Source organism: Taudactylus pleione, unplaced genomic scaffold, assembly GCF_031769625.1.
Source record: "Taudactylus pleione unplaced genomic scaffold, aTauple2 ptg000026l, whole genome shotgun sequence".
Taxonomy (NCBI): domain Eukaryota; kingdom Metazoa; phylum Chordata; class Amphibia; order Anura; family Myobatrachidae; genus Taudactylus; species Taudactylus pleione.
The window spans coordinates 11,116,213-11,143,002 of record NW_028284428.1 but is presented as its reverse complement, the minus strand read 5'-3'; the positions used below and the strand labels follow the sequence as shown (position 1 = coordinate 11,143,002).

At 46.9% G+C, this 26,790-nt stretch overlaps 1 protein-coding gene across 5 annotated transcripts in view; it reads right to left on the bottom strand.

Annotated features, from left to right (window-relative positions):
- The window catches only part of ADGRG2 (adhesion G protein-coupled receptor G2), a 278,970-nt gene extending 253,224 nt beyond the window's left edge, over nt 1–25,746 (bottom strand). For 2 of the 5 annotated variants that reach the window (XM_088451624.1, XM_088451629.1), the window contains exons 1-2: nt 25,382–25,607; nt 25,074–25,172 (exon numbers count right to left, since the gene is read on the bottom strand). The gene's annotated coding sequence lies outside the window, so the exon portion shown is untranslated. Of the gene's footprint in view, nt 1–25,073; nt 25,173–25,381; nt 25,618–25,673 lie in introns of those variants that run through there. The other 3 variants (XM_088451625.1, XM_088451627.1, XM_088451628.1) reach the window with 3 other exon arrangements.
- Between the last annotated feature and the right edge of the window lie 1,044 nt (nt 25,747–26,790).

Genomic DNA, 26,790 nt, shown 5'->3' with positions numbered 1-26,790 from the left:
AGGCGTTCCATACCGTCTGGGGCCGGCCCCACTGACATCACTAGTGATGTCAGTGGGAGTGCTTTTGGCTCTGATAGGGCTTGCAGCAGCGAGACCCTACCTTAGGGTCTCTTTTGGCTCTGATAGGGCTTGCGGCAGCGAGACCCTACCTTAGGGTCTTGCCGCAAGCCCGATGGTCGCGATGGTCTTGACCATCGCGACCATCATTTTGGCCGCTCGCTATAGCTGTGGGTGACCCACAGCTTTGCGAGCGCCCAGGAGGCCGCTCCAAATAGGAGGAGGGACGGCCCTGATTCAGAGCGAGCGCTCTGTCAGAGCGTCCAGCTCTGAATCAGGGCCAGAGGCCCTGGTTCAGAGCTTCAGAGCCGGACGCTCTGACAGAGCGCTCGCTCTGAATCAGGGCCGTCCCTCTTAATTTTTAGAGCGGCCTCCTGGCCGCTCGTATAGCTGTGGGTGACCACCCACAGCTGTAGCGAGCGGCCAGGAAGATGGTCGCGATGGTCAACACCAGCGCGAGCATCGGGCTTGCGACGAGACCCTTGTGGTAGGGTCTCGTTGCCGCAAGCCCTGGAGTACTTTCGGCTCTATCAGAGCTGAGAGCACTCCCACTGACATCACTCGTGATGTCAGTGGTGCCGGCCCTAGACGGTAGGCATTCCCATGGGAACGCCTCCGTTTAGGCAGCCACACCCCCAGCACGCCCACCAAAGGGGGCGTGCTGTCACTCAACATCGACAGCACGCCCCCTGTGTATCGAGACCCGGAGCGACGGCTTGCCCGTCGCTGTCCGGGTCTCGCACATGCGCACGACGGAGCCGCCTCCGTCATGCACATGCGCACTGGGCCAACATCAACCCCCTTGCGAGCGCTCAGCGCTCGCGAGCGGGTCTGAATCAGGCCCAGAGGGCCTGATTCAGACCAGGTCGCAATCTCTGAGCGCTCGCAACCGGGTCGATGGTGGCCCACAGTGCATGTGCACGACAGAGCCGGCTCCATTGTAGTTAGATAGTAAAATAATTATTTAATTGAACTAAATACCAAACATAACTATATATTGTGTATGTTAATTTGCGCTGTGCCATTGTAGCTCTCTGCTGATAGGAGAAAAAGTTAAACTTTTGATTTCTGCCAACATTATTTCTTTTTTTTTGTTTTTGGAATTAAAACTTCAGGTTAGTCCAGGTTCTTGTTTTTACAAAGAAGCCACATAAAAATTTTAAACGTCATTTTGGTTTTCTGTTAAGCTAGGTACACACTACACGGCCGACGGGTGATGTAGCTGGCGACACAAGGGAGCGTGCATATCATGGGTACACACTAGACGATGTACTCAATATTGTCTAGGGTGTATCCAGCTTTAGTTATTCATTTATTAGTACTTTTTCATGCATTTTACTTTGTACAGCCCCATATTTTCGCCTATCGACAGATTTTAGCACCATTTTGTGTTTCCTTCTCCCCATGCTTTGAATAGTATCCTCAGTGGCATCACCTTGTCTTGTGACACCCGGTGCAGTAGCCTCCATACCAAAAAGGGGTGTGGTCTAGTACACAAAGCCATGCCCCCATGTTTAAGACTTATAGGGACGTGATCACGAATCATGTCCCATTCTCGTCACGCTTCAAGTCAGCCTGCCACAAAATCTGTGTAATGCATATGTGTCCCAAATTAAGGGGATGATATAGCTAGAAAGCATATTACAGACTTAAATATACAGAGCCGGATTAAGGGGAGGTGGGCACAGGGCTTTGAGCTCTGGCGCTGCTGTTGGGGGATGATTCTGCTAGTCTCCAGCCTCCGTAGCCAGCAGCAGCCTGGCAGGAGACTAGCAGGATCAGTTCCCATGCTGCCAGAGCAAAGTGCAGGTAGGATCCATAAACGGCTCTGAGATCTATATGGAGCTTCATTCTATCTGTGCTCTGCTCAGCTTGCTAGCCGCAGCATCGGCTATTTTATTCCAGAGCTGCTTGCTTGCCATACAGCATTTTAGCTCCCAAACACGGAGCTCCTCTACTTCACTAAGCCGGGGCTTCCTCTCACGGAGCTCCTCTGTAATACCTAGGCAGCGCTGCATACCATCATAAGCGGTAACTAAAGCACATCACTGCATGATAAGAATTCCATCTGAGCAGGAGGCTTCCATCTCCCCAGGCACTCCAAGTCCTGCTGTGGCCTCTTCTCCAGCCAGCATCTCACCTCTTAGGAAGTGGCACTTGCAGCATACCACTGCACAGCTACACCTGGCCAAGCACAGGCATCTCAAGATCTAACTGTGGCCGGTGAGCAATTGGGATCTTAGCGCTACTTTTTAATTAAGTTCCTAATATTGCTCATTCTATTCTATACCAAACAACATTTAGTTACACATTGCCATTGCTGTTATCGGGATCCCTGTTGGTTTTATTCATTATGCAATCATGTGTGATTTTATTAGCATGTAGCTTAATATTATATTGAATATATTAAAATTTTTTGAATATTTAATATAGGAGTACAGGTGGCGCTGCCATCTTTTCATTGTTGGTTCAGGACCGGCGCAGCTGCCTCTGCCTCATGGAGGTGCAGGGGAAGAAGCCAAGCGGCAGGCACAGCCAGTGGGACGGTGGTGACAAGAAGGGGATGGCCACTCCGTCTTAAGTGTCCCGGGCCCCCCAAAGGCTTCATCAGTCCGTGTGTGTGCTTATATATTATATAGACACACACACACACACAGTTCAAAGTTTTAGGCAGGTGTGGAAAAAATGCTGCAAAGTAAAGGTGCGTACACACGTAACGATTTTTTTGAAGATTTAACTATAACGACATCGCTATCGTTAAAACGTTTGAAAAAAGCGTTCATTTTTTTTCTGACTGTCCAACATAAGGATATTCGCTCACAAAATCGTTCATGTTGTCCAGAATGAACGATGTCCATTCACTGTATGCATGATTAAAAAAATCGTTCCTAAAAATCGTTGACTAAATCGTTTATTAATTTAGTAACCAGCGATTTTTTGTAAACTATTTTCGTTCACTTTTTCAAGGGAAAATCTGAACGAAAATCGTTGGTTACTAAAATAGTTACGTGTGTATGCACCTTAAGAGTGCTTTTAATAATAGAAGTGTTGATAGTTTATTTTTAGCAATTAACAATAAGCAAAGTGAATGAACAGAAGATAAATGTAAATCAAATCAATATTTGGTGTGACCACCCTTTGTGCAATTGTACCTAGAAGAATTGATGCTGTTTTGAAAGCAAAGTAAGGGATTTTGTAGGATATAGTCAGGTGTATGATTAACCAATCATACTATACAGGTGATTATGATCATCATTTTCATATGCAGGTTGAAACACAGTCATTAACTGAAACAGTTTAGGAAGGCTTAAAACTGTGGATCAGCCAAACTCTGCCACAAAGGTGAGGTTGTGGAAGACAGTTTCATGTCACAGGTCATACACCATGGCAAGACTGAGCACAACAAGACACAAGGTAGTTATACTGCATCAGCAAGGTCTCTCCCAGGCAAAGATTTCAAAGCAGACTGGGGTTTCAAGATGTGCGCTTCAAGCTCTTTTGAAGACGCACAAAGAAACGGGCAACGTTGAGCACCGTACACGCAGTGGTCGGACAAGGAAACTTCGTACATCAGATGAAAGACACATCATGCTTACTTCCCTTCGAAATCTGAAGATGTCAAGCAGTGCCATCAGCTGAGAACTGGCAGAAACCAGAAGGACCAAGGTACACCCATCTACTGTTTGGAGAAGTCTGGCCAGAAGTGGTCTTCATGGAAGTATTGCGGCCAAAAAGCCATAACTTCGACGTGTGAACAAGGCCAAGCGACTCAACTATGCATGAAAACATAGGAACTGGGGTGCAGAAAAATGGTAGCAGGTGCTCTGGACTGATGAGTCAAAATTTGAAATATTTGGCTGTAACAGAAGACAGTTTGTTCGCCAAAGGGCTGGGGAGCGGTACAATAATGAGTGTCTGAAGGCAACAGTGAAGCATGGTGGAGGTTAATGGCAAGTTTGTGGCTGGATTGCAGCAAATGGAATTGGGGATTTGGCCAGGATTAATGGTTTTCTCAATGCTGAGATATACAGGCAGGTACTTATCCATCATGCAATGCCATCAGGGAGGTGTCTGATTGACTCCAAATGTATTCTGCAGCATGGCAACGACCCCAAACATATACCCAATGTAGTGTGTGTATATATATGTGTGTGTGTGTGTGTGTGTGTGTGTGTGTGTGTGTGTGTGTGTGTGTGTGTGTGTGTGTGTGTGTGTGTGTGTGTGTGTGTGTGTGTGTGTGTGTATATATATATACACATTAGGGATGTGCAGGCTCGGATAGGTTCGAGTTTGTCCAGGAATGATGATGTTTGTCCATGCAAGATGACATTTTGCCTCTTTCTGAGTGCCGTTTTTTGGAGGGAAAAATCCGAACTCAGCGTGCAAACTCGAACCTATCCGAGCCTGCACATCCCTAATGTATATATGTATATATATATATATATATATATATATATATATATATATATATATATATACACACACACACACACACACACACACACATATATACACACACATATGTACACACCCATATGGCCAGCCTGCATGAGGAAATTAGGGACAGTTGGCAACAATTACCTGGAAAATAAATTGTACAGGGAACTTTAGAAGAGATTTACCGGCATGAATTACAGCATATCTTCAGTGAACAGCACAAGACTTATTAACTTTTCATTGCCTTGGAAACAATACAGTTTTGCTTCAAACCGTAAAAAAAACAGCCTCTGGTTTCCTGCACTGAGGCTATAAGTAAAACATTTACAAATCAATGCATTCTGTAGACTTATGAGAATAGTATGTAGGGTGGTGGCAACACAAGCTTTGTGTGACTCATTGCAATGAAGGTTGGTTTCTGACTCAAATACATGAGAATGTTACACATTAATAAATAAAATGTATACTTCTTGGGGGAATTCTATAACAGTAGAGGAATCTGACATTAGTTTCAAAACTAACTTTGAAGGAAGTACAGTACAATTTTACACTATATTTCAATAAAGTATTTGTTCACATATACTGATCAGCCATAACATTAAAACCACTAACATGTGAAGTGCATAACATTGATTATCTCGTTATAATGACGCCTGTGAAGGGATGGGTTATATTAGGCAGCAAGTGAACACAGTTATTGAAGTTGATGTGTAAAAAGCAGGAAAAATGGGCAAGTGTAAGCATCTGAGCGACTTTGACAAGGGCCAAATTGCAATAGCTAGACGACTGGGCCAGAGCATATCCAAAATGGCAAGTCTTGTGGGGTGTTCCCGGTATGCAGTGGTTAGTACCTACCAAAAGTGGTCCAAGGAAGGACAAGTGTCATGGTCAGGGTCATGAGCACCCAAGGCATTGGGAGTGAAGGCTAGCCCATGTGATCTGATCCCACAGAAGAGCTGCTGGAGCACAAATTGCTGAAAAGTTCATGTTGGTTATGATAGAAAGGTGTCAGAACACACAGTGCATCACAGCTTACTGCATATGGGGCTGCATAGCTGCAGACCGGCCAGGGTGCTCATGCTGACTCCTGTCCATCAACGAAAGCACCTACATTGGGCACGTGAGCGTCAGAACTTGACAATGGAGCAATAGGAGTAAGTGGCCTGGTCTGATGAATCAACTTTTCTATACATTAAGTAGATGACCGGGGACATGTGCGTTATTTACCTGGGGAAGAGATGGCACCAGGATGCACTATGGAAAGAAGGCAAGCCGGAAGAGGCAGTGTGATGCTCTGGGCAATGTTCTGATGGGAAACCTTGGGTCCTGGCATTCATGTGGATCTTACCTTGACACGTACCACCTACCTACACATTGTTGCAGATTAAGTACACCCTATTGTGAGAACGGTATTCCCTGATGACAATGGCCTCTTTCAGCAGGATGTGCCCTGCCACACTGCAAAAACTGTTAAGGAATGGTATGAGGACCATGAGAGTTCATGGAGTTGGCTTGGCCTCCATATTCCTTAAATCTCAATGTGATCGAGCATCTATGGGGTCATGGAGGTCCCACTTCACAACTTGCTGGACTTAAAGGATCTGCTGCCAATGTTTTGGAGTCAGATACCACAGGACACCATCAGTGGTCTTGTGGAGTTCATGCCTCGAACAGGTAAGAGCTGTTTTGGTGGCACGAGGAGGGCCTACACATTATTAGGCAGGTGGTTTTAGTGTTATGGCTGATCAGTGTATATACATAAATACAAACACACTACCAATCAAGAGTTTTAGTACACCCCCTTTTTTCTATAAAAACTGGTGCACTCTAAGATAATGGCACTCAAAGGACTTGTTGACAATCATACACAGATTCTGCTCATCCCATGTCCAATGTTTCAGTTTTAATGAAAAACTTTTGTCAGGGGTATTTGAAAATGTACAAAGAAAAGGGGGGAGATCCCAAACTTGACTGGTGTGTATGGAAGAAATTATGGCCCTCATTCAGAGCCGTATGCTCTGAGCAGAGCGCACGCTCTGAATGAGGGCCGCCCTCCATAAAAATGGAGCGTCCTCCTGGACGCTCGTATAGCTGTGGGTCACCACCCACAGCCTATACGAGTGTGCAGTTTGATGGCCGCGATGGTCGTGACCATCGCGACCATCGAAACTGCGAGCTGGAGCCTGCGGTTGAGGTTTTCAACAGCAAGCCCCGGAGTGATTTTGGCTCTATCAGAGCCAAAATCACTCCCACTGACATCACTAGTGATGTCAGTGGGCCGGCTTCTGACGGGAGGCGTTCCCGTGGGAACGCCCCCATCAGGGAGGCACGCCCCCTGCACGCCCACCAAAGGGGGCGTGCTGTCAATCAACATCGACAGCACGCCCGCTTTGATCAGACACAACGAGCGAAGGACTTTCCTTCGCTCGTCGCATCTGGCGCATGCGCACGACGGAGCTCCCTCCGTCGTGCGCATGCTCAGTGCAGAACATCGACCCACTTGCGAGCGGACAGCCGCTCGCGAGTGGGTCTGAATCAGGGCCTATGATCAGTGTCAAGGTATACACTTAAAACACAAACTAATGTATTATGCATAGAGAGGAAACAAATTCTTCCTCATAAACCTATTTTCTTGGTGATGCTCCCAAGAGTCAGGGTGATAATGTTATACAACAAAGAGAGAGAAAAGAGGAGTCTTTTGTGGGGCACTCTTACAGTATGTATGTTTTGTGATAAATACTAAAAAACTTAAGGTAGTACATAAAATAAGGAGTTTACAAAGTTTCAATAGTCATACTTTTGTTTAGGAGTGTCTTAGAAGACAAACCAAATGTATATCCAATTTTTATTAATCAAAAAATACTTAATTGTGATTATTATAATCTATAATTGCATATTAAATAAATGGCAAAATATGTAGAAAAGTTGTACATCATCATTGGTGTAAGTAACATTCCACTGTACATTTGGTGATTGTATTGATTTTGTTGTAGGTACAGGAAAACATGTATTGGTATATAGTGGAAGTGAAATGATTGGTCTATTTCTATGTTTCTCATTCACAATAAATCCAATACTTATCAGGGCTTGAACGTTATTTTCCCGATTTGTGAGTATGAGAAAAATAGTCGCCTCTATCCCTGCTGCGGTGGCTGCCAGCTATGTATTATTGGGGGCTGGGCGGTAGATGACAAGTCCCTACCTTCAGCTGTATGGATCAATAATTTTACGATTTTTATTTTTAGTTTTTGATACTTTATTCAAATTTTTTTGTGTATTAGCGATCTATTTTTAAACAATACTATTGTGTTTTATGATTTATATGGGAGATTCTTTTTGTGTACTCCCGGGAGTAACTGATATTAATCTATGTTTAATAAACACTGTTTACATTACATTTTGGTCTGATATTATGCTTATGTTGGTTCAGCGCCTCTGCAGTATATCTCTGGTTTACTTGAACCTTATTTTCCTGATTTGTGAGTATGAGAAAAATAGTCGCCTCTATCCCTGCTGGGGCGGCTGCCTGCTATGTATTATTGGGGGCTGGGCAGTAAATGACAGGGGTGCTATATGCCCCTGTCATTATCGGCGCGCAACCGATGGTGAAGAAGTTCAGCAAGCCGTCATGTCCTGGCTTCAATTCTTCTATGCCGGGATAGATGGCTTGGTGTACTGCTGGAACAAATGCTTAGACAGGACTATGTGGAAATATAATCTGTACCAAGGCCCAGTGGCGTAACTTCATCCCAGGTGCCAGGAGGCAAGATAAATTTTGGTGCCCCCCCCCCAAATTAAAATTTACCTCCCCCCCAGCTTTCGCCGCCCCCCTATACAGTACCTTTTATACAATGCCCCCAGTAGTGGTCCTCCTATGCAGTGCCCTCAGTAGAAGTCCCCCTATGCAGTGCCCTTCTATGTAGTACCCCCCAGTAATGGTCCCCTATGCAGTGCCTCCAGTAGTGTTTCCCCTATGCAGTACCTCTAGTAGTGGTCCCCCTATGCAGTGCCCCCATTAGTAAGGCCCCTGTAGTGCCCCCAATAGTAATGCCCTGTAGTGCCCCCATATGATGCCCCCAGTAGTAATGCCGCTATAGTGCACCCATATGATGCCCCCAGGAGTAAGGCCCCTGTAGTGCCACCAGTGGTAAGACCCCTGTAAGGCCCCTGTAGTGCCACCAGTGGTAAGACCCCTGTAATGCCCCCTGTAGTGCCCCCATATGATGCCCCCAGAAGCAAGGCCCTTGTAGTGCCCCTAGTAGTAATGCCCCCAGTAGTAAGCCCCCTGTAGTGCCCCCAGTAGTAAGCCCCCTGTAATGCCCCCAGTAGTAAGCCCCCTGTAATGCCCCCAGTAGTAAGCCCCCTGTAGGAAGCCCCCAGTAGTGCCCCCAGTAGGAAGCCCCCTGTAGTGCCCCCAGTAGGAAGCCCCCTGTAGTGCCCCCAGTAGGAAGCCCCCTGTAGTGCCCCCAGTAGGAAGCCCCCTGTAGTGCCCCCAGTAGGAAGCCCCCTGTAGAGCCCCCAGTAGGAAGCCCCCTGTAGTGCCCCCAGTATTATGCCCCCTGTAGTGCCCGCAGTATTATGCCCTTGTAGTGCCCCCAGTATAAAGCCCCCTGTAGTGCCCCAGGATTAAGCCCCCTGTAGTGCCCCCAGTATAAAGCCCCCTGTAGTGCCCCTAGTAATGCCCCCACCAGGATTAAGCCCCCTGTAGTGCCCCCAGTATTAAGCCCCCTGTAATGCCCCCAGTATTATGCCCCTGTAGTGCCCCCAGTATAAAGCCCCCTGTAGTGCCCCCAGGATTAAGCCCCCTGTAGTGCCCCCAGGATTAAGCCCCCTGTAGTGCCCCCAGGATTAAGCCCCCTGTAGTGCCCCCAGTATAAAGCCCCCTGTAGTGCCCCCAGGATTAAGCCCCCCGTAGTGCCCTCAGGATTAAGCCCCCCGTAGTGCCCTCAGGATTAAGCCCCCCGTAGTGCCCTCAGGATTAAGCCCCCCATAGTGCCCCCAGTATAAAGCCCCCTGTAGTGCCCCTAGTAATGCCCCCACCAGGATTAAGCCCCCTGTAGTGCCCCCAGTATTAAGCCCCCTGTAATGCCCCCAGTATTATGCCCCTGTAGTGCCCCCAGTATAAAGCCCCCTGTAGTGCCCCCAGTATAAAGCCCCCTGTAGTGCCCCCAGGATTAAGCCCCCTGTAGTGCCCCCAGGATTAAGCCCCCTGTAGTGTCCCCAGGATTAAGCCCCCTGTAGTGCCCCCAGGATTAAGCCCCCTGTAGTGCCCCCAGGATTAAGCCCCTGTAGTGCCCCCAGGATTAAGCCCCTGTAGTGCCCCCAGTATAAAGCCCCCTGTAGTGCCCCCAGTATAAAGCCCCCTGTAGTGCCCCCAGGATTAAGCCCCCTGTAGTGCCCCCAGGATTAAGCCCCCTGTAGTGCCCCCAGGATTAAGCCCCCTGTAGTGCCCCCAGGATTAAGCCCCCTGTAGTGCCCCCAGTATAAAGCCCCCTGTAGTGCCCCCAGGATTAAGCCCCCCGTAGTGCCCTCAGGATTAAGCCCCCCATAGTGCCCCCAGTATTAAGCCCCCTGTAGTGTCCCCAGTATTAAGCCCCCTGTAGTGTCCCCAGTATTAAGCCCCCTGTAGTGTCCCCAGTATTAAGCCCCCTGTAATGCCCCCAGTATTATGCCCCTGTAGTGCCCCCAGTATTAAGCCCCCTGTAATGCCCCCAGTATTAAGCCACGCGCATATATACAAAAATAAAAAAAAATTACCTTCAACCCTGCTCCAGTGCTGCTGACGTCACTCCCATAGTGTACTGCGGGACTCGGAACTCAGTAGTGAGCTCCAGCTGCTGCTGGCGCCGGGGGAAGGGAGGAAAGAAGGAGAGGGTGCCCACTGGTAACACACTCAGTGGGCGCGGCAAGTGGAGAGTGCAGGGGATGCGACCGCACCCCTTGCATCCTCCGTAGTTACGCCACTGGAGGTGGAGAGCCGATCAGCGGCGCTCCTTCTCCATGCAGCTCCTCCTCAGCAGTGGCCAGATGACAATGGAGCCAGGTGCCCCCTTCAGGGCTGGCGCCCAGCGGCAAATGACTCCATTGTCTCCAGGAGTTCCGCCACTGCCAAGGCCATACTATTGATTATACATACAAGTACGAGTTGAATAAATTTATGCAATGAGAGGTCTTGTTACTTTATTTATTGAACCACCATTGTACAAACGCAGTACACCAATATTCAAGTCAGAACATTCAAACCAGCATGAAAAATAGGAGTAGCAAGACAATTATGTAATCAAAACAGTTGAGACAAAAATCAGGAATGTCAATTGGCCCCTGCTTAATGTTTCAGTTTTAATGAAAAACTTTTGTCAGGGGTACTAGAAAATGTACAAACTTGTACCTTAAAATTCTAAACAAAAAATCTACAGGCAGACTCTTAAGTGGCGGCATTCCCAGTGCATCAGCATCATTAAGCCACACATCTCCCACATGCCAACAATATATACTATATTGCATTGCAGCTAAGGCGCATATTCAATTAGCCGCGAAAAGTTGAGCCGCAACGTTTTTGCCTCCTTCATCCGTTTTTAGGCGATTATCAGCAAAACTGGCGAAAAGTACCTATGATTTTTGGGAAATCCATCTGTACCCCAGAAAAAGCTGCGCTAACACTAGAAATCAATATACAAGTGTACTACCGTGTTTCCCCGATAATAAACCTACCCCGACTTTTGTAACCCGGTCTAAATTAAGCCCTACCCCGAAAATAAGACCTCCCAAAATCCCATTTTGAGCTGGGAACTCTTCAGAGCCCAGCGTTCCCAGTCATACAGTGTGCGGGTGACATCATGATGTCACCCGCGCGCTGAGGATCCTGTGCAGCCGCGCCTGCTGGATCATGATAGATCCATTCAGCGCGCAAGTGAGAGGGACATCCCGGACGGCAGCGAGTCAGGTAAGTACCGTACTGGTGGCTGGGGGATCAATTACAGAGGGGCTTGCAATGCAATAAGGGAGGCTGCGTAAGGGACACTGCTACGGGGGGGCTGCATAAGGGGCACTTCTACAAGGGGGCCTGCGAGGGGGGGCCTGCATAAGGGGCACTTCTACAAGGGGGCCTGCGAGGGGGGGCCTGCATAAGGGGCACTTCTACAAGGGGGCCTGCATAAGGGGCACTTCTACAAGGGGGCCTGCATAAGGGGCACTTCTACAAGGGGGCCTGCATAAGGGGCACTGCTGTCAGTGTTAATTAAAATAAGACCTACCCCGAAAATAAGCCCTATGGTGTTTTTTTGAACAAAGAAAAAAATAAGACAGTGTCTTATTATCGGGGAAACACGGTAATAGACCTAATAAAAGTATTTTGTTTTCCTAAAGTTTCAGAATTGGCTGTTATATGCTTATATGAATAAGTGCTGAAAAATTATAGAACTCAATATATAAGTGTTCTAATAGATCTAATAAAAGTAATTTGTGTTCTTAAAGTGTCAGAATTGGTTGTTATATACTTATATGCATAAGTGTCGAAAAATTATAGAAAGCAATTTGTTTTGTGAAAAATAAGTACCGAAAATTTGGGGTACATGAAAATGGGCACTAGCATCTTTTGAAGTCCCTAAAGTGAAGATTTAAAAAATCTTAAAAATATACCTGCTGGGGGGCGTGGCCTAACGAGTGATTGAGCAGGATGTGGGATAGATGGCTTGGTGTACTGCTGGAACAAATGCTTAGACAGGACTATGTGGAAATATAATCTGTACCAAGGCCCAGTGGCGTAACTTCATCCCAGGTGCCAGGAGGCAAGATACATTTTGGTGCCCCCCCCCCCAAATTAAAATTTACCTCCCCCCCAGCTTTCGCCGCCCCCCTATACAGTACCTTTTATACAATGCCCCCAGTAGTGGTCCTCCTATGCAGTGCCCTCAGTAGAAGTCACCCTATGCAGTGCCCTTCTATGTAGTACCCCCCAGTAATGGTCCCCTATGCAGTGCCTCCAGTAGTGTTTCCCCTATGCAGTACCTCTAGTAGTGGTCCCCCTATGCAGTGCCCCCATTAGTAAGGCCCCTGTAGTGCCCCCAATAGTAATGCCCTGTAGTGCCCCCATATGATGCCCCCAGTAGTAATGCCGCTATAGTGCACCCATATGATGCCCCCAGGAGTAAGGCCCCTGTAGTGCCACCAGTGGTAAGACCCCTGTAAGGCCCCTGTAGTGCCACCAGTGGTAAGACCCCTGTAATGCCCCCTGTAGTGCCCCCATATGATGCCCCCAGAAGCAAGGCCCTTGTAGTGCCCCTAGTAGTAATGCCCCCAGTAGTAAGCCCCCTGTAGTGCCCCCAGTAGTAAGCCCCCTGTAATGCCCCCAGTAGTGCCCCCAGTAGTAAGCCCCCTGTAATGCCCCCAGTAGTAAGCCCCCTGTAGGAAGCCCCCAGTAGTGCCCCCAGTAGGAAGCCCCCTGTAGTGCCCCCAGTAGGAAGCCCCCTGTAGTGCCCCCAGTAGGAAGCCCCCTGTAGTGCCCCCAGTAGGAAGCCCCCTGTAGTGCCCCCAGTAGGAAGCCCCCTGTAGAGCCCCCAGTAGGAAGCCCCCTGTAGAGCCCCAGTAGGAAGCCCCCTGTAGTGCCCCCAGTATTATGCCCCCTGTAGTGCCCGCAGTATTATGCCCTTGTAGTGCCCCCAGTATAAAGCCCCCTGTAGTGCCCCAGGATTAAGCCCCCTGTAGTGCCCCCAGTATAAAGCCCCCTGTAGTGCCCCTAGTAATGCCCCCACCAGGATTAAGCCCCCTGTAGTGCCCCCAGTATTAAGCCCCCTGTAATGCCCCCAGTATTATGCCCCTGTAGTGCCCCCAGTATAAAGCCCCCTGTAGTGCCCCCAGGATTAAGCCCCCTGTAGTGCCCCCAGGATTAAGCCCCCTGTAGTGCCCCCAGGATTAAGCCCCCTGTAGTGCCCCCAGTATAAAGCCCCCTGTAGTGCCCCCAGGATTAAGCCCCCCGTAGTGCCCTCAGGATTAAGCCCCCCGTAGTGCCCTCAGGATTAAGCCCCCCATAGTGCCCCCAGTATAAAGCCCCCTGTAGTGCCCCTAGTAATGCCCCCACCAGGATTAAGCCCCCTGTAGTGCCCCCAGTATTAAGCCCCCTGTAATGCCCCCAGTATTATGCCCCTGTAGTGCCCCCAGTATAAAGCCCCCTGTAGTGCCCCCAGTATAAAGCCCCCTGTAGAGCCCCCAGTAGGAAGCCCCCTGTAGAGCCCCAGTAGGAAGCCCCCTGTAGTGCCCCCAGTATAAAGCCCCCTGTAGTGCCCCTAGTAATGCCCCCACCAGGATTAAGCCCCCTGTAGTGCCCCCAGTTTTAAGCCCCCTGTAATGCCCCCAGTATTATGCCCCTGTAGTGCCCCCAGTATAAAGCCCCCTGTAGTGCCCCCAGTAGGAAGCCCCCTGTAGAGCCCCCAGTAGGAAGCCCCCTGTAGAGCCCCAGTAGGAAGCCCCCTGTAGTGCCCCCAGTATTATGCCCCCTGTAGTGCCCGCAGTATTATGCCCTTGTAGTGCCCCCAGTATAAAGCCCCCTGTAGTGCCCCAGGATTAAGCCCCCTGTAGTGCCCCCAGTATAAAGCCCCCTGTAGTGCCCCTAGTAATGCCCCCACCAGGATTAAGCCCCCTGTAGTGCCCCCAGTATTAAGCCCCCTGTAATGCCCCCAGTATTATGCCCCTGTAGTGCCCCCAGTATAAAGCCCCCTGTAGTGCCCCCAGGATTAAGCCCCCTGTAGTGCCCCCAGGATTAAGCCCCCTGTAGTGCCCCCAGGATTAAGCCCCCTGTAGTGCCCCCAGTATAAAGCCCCCTGTAGTGCCCCCAGGATTAAGCCCCCCGTAGTGCCCTCAGGATTAAGCCCCCCGTAGTGCCCTCAGGATTAAGCCCCCCATAGTGCCCCCAGTATAAAGCCCCCTGTAGTGCCCCTAGTAATGCCCCCACCAGGATTAAGCCCCCTGTAGTGCCCCCAGTATTAAGCCCCCTGTAATGCCCCCAGTATTATGCCCCTGTAGTGCCCCCAGTATAAAGCCCCCTGTAGTGCCCCCAGTATAAAGCCCCCTGTAGTGCCCCCAGGATTAAGCCCCCTGTAGTGCCCCCAGGATTAAGCCCCCTGTAGTGTCCCCAGGATTAAGCCCCCTGTAGTGCCCCCAGGATTAAGCCCCCTGTAGTGCCCCCAGGATTAAGCCCCTGTAGTGCCCCCAGGATTAAGCCCCTGTAGTGCCCCCAGTATAAAGCCCCCTGTAGTGCCCCCAGTATAAAGCCCCCTGTAGTGCCCCCAGGATTAAGCCCCCTGTAGTGCCCCCAGGATTAAGCCCCCTGTAGTGCCCCCAGGATTAAGCCCCCTGTAGTGCCCCCAGGATTAAGCCCCCTGTAGTGCCCCCAGTATAAAGCCCCCTGTAGTGCCCCCAGGATTAAGCCCCCCGTAGTGCCCTCAGGATTAAGCCCCCCATAGTGCCCCCAGTATTAAGCCCCCTGTAGTGTCCCCAGTATTAAGCCCCCTGTAGTGTCCCCAGTATTAAGCCCCCTGTAGTGTCCCCAGTATTAAGCCCCCTGTAATGCCCCCAGTATTATGCCCCTGTAGTGCCCCCAGTATTAAGCCCCCTGTAATGCCCCCAGTATTAAGCCACGCGCATATATACAAAAATAAAAAAAAATTACCTTCAACCCTGCTCCAGTGCTGCTGACGTCACTCCCATAGTGTACTGCGGGACTCGGAACTCAGTAGTGAGCTCCAGCTGCTGCTGGCGCCGGGGGAAGGGAGGAAAGAAGGAGAGGGTGCCCACTGGTAACACACTCAGTGGGCGCGGCAAGTGGAGAGTGCAGGGGATGCGACCGCACCCCTTGCATCCTCCGTAGTTACGCCACTGGAGGTGGAGAGCCGATCAGCGGCGCTCCTTCTCCATGCAGCTCCTCCTCAGCAGTGGCCAGATGACAATGGAGCCAGGTGCCCCCTTCAGGGCTGGCGCCCAGCGGCAAATGACTCCATTGTCTCCAGGAGTTCCGCCACTGCCAAGGCCATACTATTGATTATACATACAAGTACGAGTTGAATAAATTTATGCAATGAGAGGTCTTGTTACTTTATTTATTGAACCACCATTGTACAAACGCAGTACACCAATATTCAAGTCAGAACATTCAAACCAGCATGAAAAATAGGAGTAGCAAGACAATTATGTAATCAAAACAGTTGAGACAAAAATCAGGAATGTCAATTGGCCCCTGCTTAATGTTTCAGTTTTAATGAAAAACTTTTGTCAGGGGTACTAGAAAATGTACAAACTTGTACCTTAAAATTCTAAACAAAAAATCTACAGGCAGACTCTTAAGTGGCGGCATTCCCAGTGCATCAGCATCATTAAGCCACACATCTCCCACATGCCAACAATATATACTATATTGCATTGCAGCTAAGGCGCATATTCAATTAGCCGCGAAAAGTTGAGCCGCAACGTTTTTGCCTCCTTCATCCGTTTTTAGGCGATTATCAGCAAAACTGGCGAAAAGTACCTATGATTTTTGGGAAATCCATCTGTACCCCAGAAAAAGCTGCGCTAACACTAGAAATCAATATACAAGTGTACTACCGTGTTTCCCCGATAATAAACCTACCCCGACTTTTGTAACCCGGTCTAAATTAAGCCCTACCCCGAAAATAAGACCTCCCAAAATCCCATTTTGAGCTGGGAACTCTTCAGAGCCCAGCGTTCCCAGTCATACAGTGTGCGGGTGACATCATGATGTCACCCGCGCGCTGAGGATCCTGTGCAGCCGCGCCTGCTGGATCATGATAGATCCATTCAGCGCGCAAGTGAGAGGGACATCCCGGACGGCAGCGAGTCAGGTAAGTACCGTACTGGTGGCTGGGGGATCAATTACAGAGGGGCTTGCAATGCAATAAGGGAGGCTGCGTAAGGGACACTGCTACGGGGGGGCTGCATAAGGGGCACTTCTACAAGGGGGCCTGCGAGGGGGGGCCTGCATAAGGGGCACTTCTACAAGGGGGCCTGCGAGGGGGGGCCTGCATAAGGGGCACTTCTACAAGGGGGCCTGCATAAGGGGCACTTCTACAAGGGGGCCTGCATAAGGGGCACTTCTACAAGGGGGCCTGCATAAGGGGCACTGCTGTCAGTGTTAATTAAAATAAGACCTACCCCGAAAATAAGCCCTATGGTGTTTTTTTGAACAAAGAAAAAAATAAGACAGTGTCTTATTATCGGGGAAACACGGTAATAGACCTAATAAAAGTATTTTGTTTTCCTAAAGTTTCAGAATTGGCTGTTATATGCTTATATGAATAAGTGCTGAAAAATTATAGAACTCAATATATAAGTGTTCTAATAGATCTAATAAAAGTAATTTGTGTTCTTAAAGTGTCAGAATTGGTTGTTATATACTTATATGCATAAGTGTCGAAAAATTATAGAAAGCAATTTGTTTTGTGAAAAATAAGTACCGAAAATTTGGGGTACATGAAAATGGGCACTAGCATCTTTTGAAGTCCCTAAAGTGAAGATTTAAAAAATCTTAAAAATATACCTGCTGGGGGGCGTGGCCTAACGAGTGATTGAGCAGGATGTGGGCACCGATAGCTCCTGCTATTCTCAGGAGCCCCAGGTGACTCACCTTAGCCCTGCATTTACATCTTGGGCTTCTCCTGTCACCCTCTGCTGTCGGTGAGCATCCAGAGGCCAGGGCTGCTGCAGGACTCAGTGATCCAGCGTCGGGGCCTACTTCTTCATTGAAGCCGGGGGCTAAATTTGGAGGCTTGATGGAAGTTGCAGTCAGCGCCGGCGCGATCGCGGCTAATTGAAGATTCCCCCACTTGCTGTGCTGGGCTGCAGGTGAGCTGCCTGACCCCTCTGCACCTAGCTACTGGGTACAGTAAGACCCTGAAGGCCCTTGTGGTCAGTGTGGAGCTCTGGGAGACTAGGCGGCCGCCATCTTGGATAGGGCTCTGCAGCTGCCTCCGGCAAGTGTGTTTATTTTTACATATATGCTCTGCATCTGGCCCTGTGGTCTTGTCTGCCCAGCTTTGATGCCACATTGCCTCAGCTGAAGAATACACTCCATAGTGCTGCTGGATCATATGCCCATGTCTGCTATCCTTATGGCCAGTAATTAACAATATGTGACTTTCTTTCACCACTCCTGTATGTTTTGACACTATTGAAGATCTGTGGATCCGTAGTATAATCAAGCCATCTCATTGGATTGCCAGCGTTCTCTAATCTATTTTATTTAATTTTTATCAATGGCGCCTAAATGTCAACGTGCGCCCACTGTGGTGCCTCCTGTGAGCTTCTTTAAACAACGTTCGCCTGTTCAGGGTGCACTGGAAACTGTGTCTCGTGATGTCAAGCTTAAAAGACCCATTTCTACAACACAGGTATCTCCTATTAACACCCCAGTTCTGCTTCCTACCGCTACCCCTGGAGATGGGGAACCTTTAACAGTGGGGTCCATGAAACAGCTTTTGGCGTCTTTTAAAGAGGATATTTCCTTGGAGTTTCGGTCTGCACTACAGTTCTGTCAACAGTCGTTTGATGATTTGGGTACTCGCACCGATCACTTGGAAACTAAGATGGAGGAAGTGGTTGGTTCCCATAATGATCTGATTCGGTTGCACGAACAGCTCCAGGCTGAGGTTACGGCCTTGCGAAATAAAGTTGGTGACCTTGAAGACCGGTCACGACGCAACAATATAAAAATTTGTGGTATTCCAGAATCCGTGACTTTTAAGGGCCTACAGGACTTCGTTACAGATATCTTTATGAAGATCCTGCCCACTATCACTATTACAGATTTCTTGATTGATCGTATCCATCGCCTGCCTCGGGCGAAGACTGCCCCGGCTGGGGTACCTCGGGACACTCTAATGCGACTACATTATTTCCACATAGAAGAGTCCATTCTACGAGCCGCACGTGCGACTGATTCTTCTGAAGCGGTACTGGGAGATTTACAAGTATTTGGAGATATCTCTGCAACCACTTTAGCTCAACGGCGATCTTTTCATCAAGTTACAAATGCTCTTCGGAAGGCAGAGGTCTTGTACCGGTGGGGCTTCCCGACAAAGCGGATTATATCCCGTAATGGATCCACAGTTACGGTTTTGACTCCAGAAGACGGTCTTCAATTGCTTCGCTCTTGGAATATTGTGCCTGGCGATCCAGTACAGACTTCATCCGGTCCTCGTATCCAAAAGGAGTGGTCTGTTGTGGAGTCTAATGATTGAGGGACAGACACTTTTTTTTTTTGTTTTGTTTCTGCATCTCATGCTGTTTTATTTTATTGTGCACTGGACTGTCCCTCTATTGATATCAGTGACTTTGGGACTCTGGATTGTTCCTGGTATGATGCATTTATAGAGCCCTTTAAAAGGGTATTTTCAAATGGGTTTCCAGGACTCAGTGTCTATTATGTGTCTGATTACTCTTAACTCCCATATATATTTGTTCTTTTCCGTATTAGTGTCACTTCACGATGTTATTTGATTGTGCAGTTTTTTCTATATTAGGAGTGGTGGAAGAGGGGCCTATACCCCCCTTTCCGTTTAGTGTCATCCTAGATGGTGACCTTCTCTAGCTCCACATGGGAGCTATTTCAGTTTGTTTTTTTGTGTAGTGTGTGTTTGTTTGTTTGTTTGTTTTTCTCTCCCCCATCCCATTTTATTTTCTCCCTCCCCTTGGGTACTTTTATTATATTCTGGGTGTGCTGTTTTGCATACTGATGTGTTATATTTCTATTACTATTGCTTATGGTTAAGGTTATATCACTAAATGTTAAGGGTTTAAACTCCCCAAATAAAAGACGCCTTGCCTTGCGATATTTTGCTAAAAATAAGGCTCACGTAGTAGCTATACAGGAAACACATTTTGCTGCTTCGTCTCCGCCTAAGTTCTCTGACAACATTTATCCTCACTGTTACACTGCAAATGGGCCGGAGAAAAAGGCTGGAGTAGCTATTTTAATTTCTTATTCCTGTAACTTTACTCTACAATCTCAACATGCAGATGTAAATGGGCGTTATTTAATTTTAAATGGTAAGCTAGAAGACCAGTTGGTCACTTTGGTATCCGTTTATGTCCCTAATACTAAGCAGGTGGCAGTTTGTAGACGTTTCTGTACTATTTTACAGAAACGATGTAAAGGAGCTGCTATGGTTTTAGGTGATTTTAATATGGTTATTGATCAGAAGGTTGATAGATCTTCTCCCACGGTTAGGATGAAGGCTACATCTCAGCATGACCATTCTATGGCCTTTCAAAAACTATTAACGGAATATGATTTGTTTGATATTTGCTGAGTATTATTCGCAACTATACAATTTATCTAGTGATCTGCATGTTTTTCAGCCCAAGCCAGATGAGATTGGCAAATTTTTGGATGCTATTAATCTCCCGTCCTTACAGGAGGAGTCAATTCAATCCTTGGTCAGTAGAAGAAATAACTGTGGCCATAGAGTCCTTGCACTTAGATAAAGCTCCTGGTCCAGATGGCTATATCAATGCTTTTTATAAAACTTTCAAGGTAGAATTGGCTCCAGTTCTAATGTTAATGTATAATGAAGCCTCGGACACAGGATATTTTCCAGGAGAGATGTTGGAGGCCCAAATTGTGGCACTTCCCAAACCTGGGAAGAACCCCTCATTAGTTATCAATTACAGACCAAATGCACTTTTGAATACTGATAAGGTATATGCCAAATTAATAGCAAATAGGTTGAATCCATTAGTACCCTCATTAATTAATCAAGATCAGGCTGGATTTGTTTTGGGAAGACAGCCTTTAGATAACACTAGGCGGGTTTTCAACTTGGTTGATTTATTTGCGGATTCTGTAGACCCATTATTATTGCTTTCGTTGGATGCTGAAAAAGCATTCGACAGACTGCATTGGGGTTATCTATCTGCGGTCTTCTCTCCTCAGCCTTTTCTATATCAAATGGCACTCGGCAGGGTTGCCCGCTTTCCCCTTTGGTTTTCGCGCTTGCTATGGAACCGTTGGCGGAAACTATTAGGAAAACCATTGCTATAAAGGGGCCTCAGTTGGGGGGCTCATTTCTTAAAATTTGTTTATTTGCTGATGATGTATTAATGTGCCTCACTAGCCCTGAATCTTCATTGTCGTCACTGCATATGATATTGGAACAATATTCCAGAGTGTCTTATTTTAAATTAAACACAGCTAAGACAGAGGCACTTCCGATAAATTTTTCTCCCGAACTTTTGATTAGGCTTAAAGGGGTTTACAATTATGCATGGCAAGATAAGAGTCTTACATATTTGGGAGTCCAGATTCCAAAAAGGGAGGTTGATATTGTGGCTTGTAACTATCTTCCCCTCTTGACTAAATGTTCACTCTTAACAGCTGATTGGATGTTACAAGAGGTTTCATGGTTGGGCCGTATTGCTGCTTTAAAAATGGTATTGTTACCCAAGTTAATGTATTTGTTTCGCACCATTCCCAAGTTACTCCCCTTGTCAATGTTATCTAAATTTTATGGGGTTTTTACAAAATATGTTTGGAAGTAAAAAAAAAAGCAGATTGTCTAGACGTATTATGTCCCTACCTAAGTTGGAAGGGGGTCTTGCATTTCCAGATCTACAATTATACCAGTGGTCGTGTATTCTATGTCAACTTGGGGATTGGTTTGTGGTAGATGTCCCTAAGCCATGGGTAATTTTGGAGCAGGACATGTCTCATCCTTTTTCCTTATCTGATTTACTGTGGTTACCGCAAAACTGTAAAAGCCAGTCGCCTTCTTCCTCAATGGCAATAAGTGCCTCTGTGTCTGCATGGCATAAAGCTATAGCTAGGTTAAATCATTTTCGACTTACCACTACTAATCTTATTTTGAATAGTATAGCTATTTTGATCCCTGATTTGAAATTTGATACATGGGTGGTTCAGGGGGCGATCTCACTGAATGAGGTAATGTCTAATGGTGTAATTCTCCCCTTCCCCAGCATTCAAGAATACGCCACTGGTTGCATAGTTTCCATTCGAGCTCTCAGCCATTACAAGCTACTCCAAATTATATTTTTGAGAGACTTACCTCAGGAGGATATAAGAAGAGTATCTCTTGGTGGTATATTGATAGGTGCTTCTCCTGAAATGGGAATCGGATCTTCCTAGATCACTTATGGAAGAATGGGGCTCCATTTTAAAATCATGCTTCCGTATATCTAAGTGTATTTCCCATGTGGAAATGTTTTATAAACTTATTCATAGGATGTATTTAACCCCCGATAGGCTTCATAAGATTTGGCCCTCGCTTCCTAACCAAGGTTGGCGCAAATGCGGCTATATTGGGGATATTTATCAAGTTTTTTGGGCATGTCCAAAATTGAATACATTGTGGCATCAGGTATTTGGGTTAATCTCTAAAGTGACTGGGATTGCTATACCTCCAGATCCTCTTTTAGCACTATTCCATGACTATCATGGCGATATTTCTTCTGGGGATAAATATGTGATGGGGCATATTTTAATTGCCACTAAGTCTCGTATTGCATATCACTGGCGTTCATATGTTATCCCAAAATTGGATACAATAGTAGATAAAATACAAGCTCATTGTGATTTTGAGATAGCGGGAGTCCCATACTCTACCTCATCCAACAATCCATTAATGACATGGTCTAGCTGGAATGAATATCGAGCAGAGTCCCGATGCATTCGAGGCATTACTAGCCTTATTTTGCCCGTATCAGATTATAACTAATGGGAGTTTTATTTTATGTCTGTATGATGTTTGATATATGTTGTAGATTATTCGGTATGTTGACAGTATTTCATTGATAAGTTTGTTTATACATGCTGAAGCATACATGCCTACCCTCCCGGTTTTCGCGGGAGGCTCCCGATTTTTCGGGTAACCCCCCGCACCCCCGGAAGGGTAGGCATTTCTCCCGCATTCTGCCCACTTCCTAGTGAAGTGGGCAGAATTAGGAGAATACCCGTGGCAATCGCGGGTCTCCGTGAAGGGGGCGGGGCTTAAGCTGTGATTCTGCATGAATCACAGCATTTTGCCCCGCCCCCTATGTAAATTGTGCCCAATCGGGGCACATGACGCAAATCGTCCATCCCCGCCCCCGTCGGCCCCCTGCTGCTTCTCTTACCCGGGCTTCTCCCGGGAAGAGAATATTAAAGGTAGGCAACCCTGTGCTGAAGTACCCTGGCTCTAGGGCCAAGTTTTTCCCTGTCCCTATCCTGTTCATATTATATTATTCTATGGTTTATTTTATTTTATTGTGTGTATTGTTATATTTTTTTTTGTGGTGAAAATTAATAAAAATGTAATATTGAAAAAAATATATATATACCTGCTGCAGCCTTATGCAATCCCAATAACACCTGTCTCATCCATATAGCCCCCCAAAGTACCAGGCCCCCCACTTTTTTCCCATTTTCCAACATATTTTAGATTTTTGCCACAAAAAATATGTAATTTTTGGGGTATTCTAAAAAATGTTTTTACGTCATTGGGGGGGCGACCAATTGTTTCTGGACCAAATCCCCACATTTGCACCCCAAAATATAGATTTTGCACTTCCAATTTGCCTGCCTATACATGGAGAAAACTTTTCCCCTGGTTATTCTCCGCTTAGGGGACAACTCCGGGAATTGAATAGGGCGAAACCTTGAAAACAGTCGAAAAGTCCATATCATTGAAAACTTTTCGCCAAATCGGGCTTTTCGCCTCTAATTGAATTTGGCCCTAAGTATGATAGACAGATAATAAACAAGTCAAATGACCCACAACTATCAGCTGCGTCAGGTCCCTAGTACTGTACAGTGAAGTGTAAGGCAGTGTACCCTTTGCCTCCCTTTCCTGGGTTCCTGCTGATCTCTCCCAGTTACTCACGTCCTGGTTCCGCTGCCAGGCATTGTCATTAGGTCACTTATATCTTCTATTTAAGTATTTAATTCTGTACTAGTTAGATGTGTCTTTACCATCAGCCAGTGTTTAGGTTTGCTCCGAGATAGTCCCAACTCCACTTTTCACATCAGAAACAACTGTATCCAGAGTTGTGTTGTTGCTCATATCAATCAAAATAAACAAGACTGCTCATACAAGGGCCCGTTTATCACGCCCCCATTTTTGCCCAAATAACTAACGTGCTTACTGCAGTAATAAGATATGATTTATGGGGACAATTTATGAAGGGTCTCTTGACAGTAAAGGCTCTGTGAACAGCCCTGCAGGAGAGTACTTATTGGTTCTGGCCCGGCTTGCTTTTGACGCATTCACAGTTTTGAATCCATCTCTTTAAATATTCCGATAGTGTAGTAGCGATGCCTGTAGGCTATAATGGCTAATGCCACCTAAAGATAACTACAGTATAGGGCTGCAGATCCAAAAAGTGAAGCTATTCAGAGCTTGATAAATTGGGATTTATTAAATAAAATGTTTACTATGTAGGTCCCCATAATGTTATAGCTGAAATGCACAGAAGGAAGCTAGAAAGCAATATATTTTGTAAAGACTGGAGGAGGCCCTGTCTGGCTGCAAGAGGCCCTGTCTGACTATCCACTATACAAATGGTCATTTTTGGGCACTATAATTTGGCAAAATACTGATGCCAGTGGCAGAGTACTGTTGTGATGATGCAGGAATGCCAACCTGGCATTCATGTACAAATGCCCATCATAGTAACTATAATCAAGTTTACTTAGTGAACAACTACACCAACTACAAGATCACCCATGAATGGGGCCACAGTTGAGCTGCTAAGTATGATAAAATTATACTCACACAGATCCATTCAAAAGTATGTGAAGTACATTAGGATGACAACAGAAATAATGACTCATGCAAATTACACCTTGCAATGCAATGTTATCACATCCACATGTTAGAACAATTACTAATACCATTTCAGTGTAAAATTATTTTTGTAACATAGAGCATTAAAATAAACAATCTAATAACAAATAAAAATCTGCCATGGTAATAATATATTTGTACTTGACTTTAAATGGAAACAAAACCTAATAGATATGTGGACACATTAAATTAGTACTAAAACAGTCTATTTGAATTAAACAAAACAAGGGAACCTAGATACAAATTACAGTCTTCCTATGAAAGGTGTCACAAATAAGTAGTTTTCCCCAATCTGCGCTCCACCTGCAGTTCTAAAGTGTGATTCAAAACTCATCTGGCAATTACGAACAAGCTTAATATTCGATGGATGTGTCACAGTTTTCCTATGTATTAATAATAGACCTGCTTTACTGAGGAATGTCTAGCACAGTGCTTCTCAAACTCAGTTCTCAAGCCACAATAACATTCCAGGTTTTAAGGATTTCCATGCCTGAGCAGAGATGGTTAAATCAAAATGACTAAGGTACTAAATCACCTGTTCTCAAGCACGGATATCCTTAAAACTGGACTGTTACGTTTTGAGGGTTCGAGATGCACTAGGTGTGCCTATAAAACTACGTATAAAAAACAGACATATACACACACACTTTATATCGGCAGGTCTACTGCATATATGATCTATACATGGTATGATCAGTAAAAGAAACTTTCTGCCGCTAAAACTATCAATGAACTAACCTGAATGGATTGACGTCCCCCGTTGCTGTAAGTCACAGCATGCCTTGTGTCCAGTCTACAGTATAGCGGTCTCAATCCGTATATGTCCGTATAGTTGTACTGTAAAGAATGGATGTGTAAGTATCAAGTTGGGTTATATGTCACTAGGGTGCTGCAGCTGTGTGAGTATCACTGTTTCAGTTAGTGCGAGTCTGCATTGCAAATGTGTAATGTAATTGGTGCTGTATTATATAAGAAGAACCTGGGATTGTCCCTGTGTGACTGCAGCTGCGTGTGTGTGCTGGTGTGTCTCTCCCCAGGTTACATGCCTGCACAGAGTCCCAGCGATGCGGCGTCTGAGGAAGGTCCTCACTCCCTCCAGCTGCTGGAGCTGTACTAGGGTGTGTCACTATCTATTACTACAGCCTCACACTCCAGTGACTCCACTCACGCTACACTACACAGCCAGGGCAGCAGAGGGCACCCCCTTTCCCCGCAGTCACCTGTGCAGCCCGAAATGCTGTAACTCAGACAAAATAATAAAACTTTCCTGAAGTCATGTGCGGTCTGACTGTAGAGATTGTCTATGATAGTGACTGTACACTGCTGCAATACTTATACGTTTCTCACAGCTTCCGAAGCAAAATCTTTAACTTTTGTCCTACAAATTAGATGGAAATTCGTAGCTTCTAAGCAACGGCAGACTGGTGATATAATGGAATCGGTATGAGTCTATATCAGTGATTCCCAACCTGGGTACTCAAGGCACACTAACAGTCCTGGTTTTAGTGATGTCCATGATTGTGCACAAATGGTCTAATCAAATAAACTGAGGTACTAATTAAGGCCCTCATTCAGAGCCGTACGCTCTGAGCAGAGCGCACGCTCTGAATGAGGGCCGCCCTCCATAATAATGGAGCGTCCTCCTGGACGCTCGTATAGCTGTGGGTCACCATCCACAGCCTATACGAGCATGCAGTTTGATGGCCGCGATGGTCTTGACCATCGCGACCATCGCCACTGCGAGCCGGAGCCTGCGGTTGAGGTTTTCAACCGCAAGACCCGGAGTGATTTTGGCTCTATCAGAGCCAAAATCACTCCCACTGACATCACTAGTGATGTCAGTGGGCCGGCTTCTGACGGTAGGCGTTCCCTTGGGAACGCCCCCGTCAGGGAGGCACGCCCACCAAAGGGGGCGTGCTGTCAATCAACATCGACAGCACGCCCCCTTTGATCAGACACAACGAGCGAAGGAAAGTCCTTCGCTCGTCGCGTCTGGCGCATGCGCACGACGGAGCTCCCGCTGTCGTGGGCATGCGCAGTGCACAACATCGACCCACTTGCGAGCGGACAGCCGCTCGCGAGTGGGTCTGAATCAGGCCCTAAGTCATTTGTGCTCAAGTATGGCTATCCCTAAAACCTGGACTGTTAGTGTGCCTTGAGGACCGTGGTTGGGAACCCCTGGTCTATATGAATCCCGACAGCAGCTGCCCGACATGGATGAAAATCCTGATCGTCCCTAAGGTAAGTATTCACTAACCTAATTCCATCCCCTAACCCTAACCCTCCTTAGGGGTGTCTAACCCTAACCTTCCCCCCAATGCCTAACCCTAACCTCCCGGGAGCCCTAAACCTAACCTTCCACCCCCGCGGCTGTCCGCGCTCGGCGCCCGGCATCACTTCGATCGGTATGCCAGGTGCCGATCTCCCGGCGTCGGTAAAATGACAGGCGTGTAGA